The sequence below is a fragment of the Pygoscelis adeliae genome, unplaced genomic scaffold, assembly GCF_000699105.1.
Source record: "Pygoscelis adeliae isolate BGI_AS28 unplaced genomic scaffold, ASM69910v1 Scaffold251, whole genome shotgun sequence".
NCBI classification, from domain to species: domain Eukaryota; kingdom Metazoa; phylum Chordata; class Aves; order Sphenisciformes; family Spheniscidae; genus Pygoscelis; species Pygoscelis adeliae.
The window spans coordinates 945412-948649 of record NW_008824109.1 but is presented as its reverse complement, the minus strand read 5'-3'; positions in this window follow the sequence as shown (position 1 = coordinate 948649).

The window sequence follows — 3238 nt, the reverse complement described above, 5'->3', positions numbered from 1 at the left end:
TACCTATTAAACTGTCTTTATCTCAACACACGAGTTTTCTCACTTTTGCCCTTCTGGTTCTCTCCCCCATCCCACCGGAGGGGAGTGAGCGAGCGGCTGCGTGGTGCTTAGTTGCCGGCTGGGGTTAAACCACGACACAATGGTGATTTGTAGCCAGGATTTTAAATGCCATTTGGTAGAGCAAATGCATTTAGAAAAGAATATTATTGAAACAACAGAGCTGTATACGTTGTATTCTTGTTCTCTGAGGATCGCCTTTCTCCCAGCTTTGAGGAGAGCAGGGCCAGCTCATCAGGCTGTCCTACAGGCATGACCCCAGCCCCACATACCTCTCTAAGCAGCACGTCCTAAATGTCACTCACCCTCTTCTGAAATGACTTCTTCACTCTCAGGCCTTGGTTTTTGACCTTCAGGCTTCCACCTCCAGCACAAGACGACTTGTCAGCTTCTCGGGCACGGGCTGTAGATGACTCCAAAGTGAAAGGTTTCCCACTTGTCTTTCAAGCTTGTGCCAGGCTGTTCTTCAGGTTAGGGCTGGGGTCCAGCAAGTGCAGCATGGGAAAACCAAGTGATTGCTCGTCTTTGCAGAGACCACGGGTGGTGATGGGCAGACTCAGCAAGCGCGGTCCTACAGAAGCCTGAAAGATAAGGGGACAAAATTAACCTTCAAGGGGGTTAATTTATTGAGGTTATTTTCAACCAACTTCATCCTTTTCTCATTCTCTTCATGCTACCTGTGGTTTTAATGCTGCCTGCACGTGTGGGGAGATTTGCCTGGGAGCAGAAGGGGCGTGAAATAAGGGGAAAAGGGGTGATTTGAGACCTCCAGCCTTTGGTGGTGGAGGGGCCAGGGGCCAGTGTACGTGAGTCATGAAAAAGCACCACAGGTAAGCGTTGTGCATGCTCAGTCTCATGACCACGCTGTCCTTCTGCACAAGTTTCTTCTGCAGCAGCTTTTGCGACGACTGCTAGTGTTGTTTTTAATATAGGTGGGGGTCTCTCTGTCATTGTGACAGTCCCACATGGACCTGGCTCCTCTAAATTGCCGGGATAGGCTGGCCCCCCGCCGGCCCGGCGAACTCCATCAGCATAATTGGGGCTGCCGGCAGGGCTCTGCTGCGTGGAGCAGCTGGTGCAACCAGGGCACCCTCGGCAGCAATCGCTGCTCTTAATGAGTTTGTTGCTGTTTCATTAATGAGTGAGTTGCTGGGATTTCATTTTCCCCCTGTACTGGTTTTCCAGACCCCTTCTTGAGAAAGCAGATCGAATTCAGACGAAAGCGATACTACAGTTCTAGATAAAATTACTTCATTTTTTTTTTCTTTTTAATTTCCTTTTAACCAGAGCAGAGTTTCTGAGGGCATCAAACTCGATATTTTTTGCATATACAGCGCTACTGTATTTGAAACTCTTTGCCTTTGTTAACTAACATAGACATTTCCCTAAAAGACATTGCTATTCCTGGCTGAGTAGCATCACATATTGCCAGGGAGGATTAGAATTTTGAAGAGGAGAGGGCTTTATGTTACCAAAACCTGACAAACACACACAAAACCCACCACCTGAAACGTGTGTGTTTCTTTGAATGCATTTTCCATAGAGTTCTGCAAGGTCTTTTGTGAAGGGAGCAGCAGCCAGCGACCAGCTTCATGCACCACAAATGTCAGTGAGTGAACGAAGAGCGGCAAAATGTTTCCCTCTTTTTGTTAAAGTGGGGACACTTTCCTGCCCAGCTCTGGAGAAGCACATGCAGACACAGTCAAGATAGGGACGAGCAAAGTGCTGAGCTGGTCTGCAGAGCAAGGGCTCAACCTGCAGTCCGAGGGAGCCCAGGGTCTGACAGGCTGGAGGATTAGCCTGCTTATCTCGTTTTCTGGCTTTCAGTTAGGATTTAGTTAAGAATTTCCTGCATCTGCATCAGCAAGAAGAAATGGCTGTTCCCGGGATGCGGAAAGGTCAGCAATAGGCCAAAGATTTTTAAGCACACAGTTTGAGACTTTTAATGTGTTGGAAATGCATCGGCTGGAGTCAAATCCTGAAAGTAGGTCCTTGGTATCAGAAAAGTATGGGAGAAGCTTCTAGCTAGGACTACCTCACTCTATATACATGCATTTGTAAGCAGCAGGAGGTGTACGCACTCCATTTTGTGCCGGCTGTTCGTCCCTCCATGCCAAACCCACACCATTTGCTGCTCGCTTTCAAACCAGCAGCAAAGCTCCCACGGGCTCGGGAGCCGTGGGGTCTCACTGGGTGTGTGGCATGTGGGAGGCCGTCCTCCTGGGCTGGAGCTCCCCTTGCCATCAGGCCACTGCCTGCGGGCGCAGCCCCTGGCTCCCAGTCGGGCTGAGGGCTGCAGGAGCCCCCCCTGCCGCACCTCCGGCAGCACCCCATCTCTGTGAAGAAGGGGGTTCAGCCAGCTGTATCCACTCACAGCCCCCTGACTTTTTCAACCCCAGCTTCACTTTGCCTACCAGCAGGCATCTGGTAGGTGCCTGCCTTGAAGCGTTACTCCTCTGCAGGCAGAACGAGCCCCTCAGATTAATGGTCTGCCTAAAAGATAAAAAGAAAAAAAAGAAAAAGAAATCGTTTAAAACATCACATTAAAATGCCACTCCACATCTGAAAGGATCCATAAAACTTTTATAGAGCTTTTTACATTTGTTTCCCCTGTTTTACATTTTGTTCTGGATTCAGGCACTCCTCTCTTATAATTCTCCTTTGTAATAAACATTTTGCCTTGTTTGGTTCTGTGCTAACAGGGACTATTTGCTGTGCGGAAGGAAACGTGGGGCTTTTGCCTAGAATAGAGCTTTTCTTTCTGAAACCACCATTTGCAGGGATCCAGTCTAGGCGGGAGCCATGGGCGCTGTGGCCTCTCCCCGGGAAGTGATCCCGCACCATCATTCTGAGAGACTTTATGGGGTTTTGAGGGATTCGGAGAAGTGCATCTGGGCTTCATGCTCTGGTTCTCTGCCTCCACCTCCTTCACCAAAAGCCCGGTGGTGAGGGGTGCAGAGGGAAGGGCTGGTGCTGGGAAAGCTGCAGCATCCTGTGGCCAGGGCTGTGTTTCCCTCTTCCCCATCCCACCGCCCTGCTCCCAGTCCTGCTGCCTCCGCGCATGTCCCCACCGCTCTGCCTTTTGCCACCTCCCAGTCCTCACATGCATTCTTACTATTCATGGTCTTGTCATTAAAAAAAAAAAAAAAAAAAAAAAAAAAAAAAAAAAAAAAATTAATTT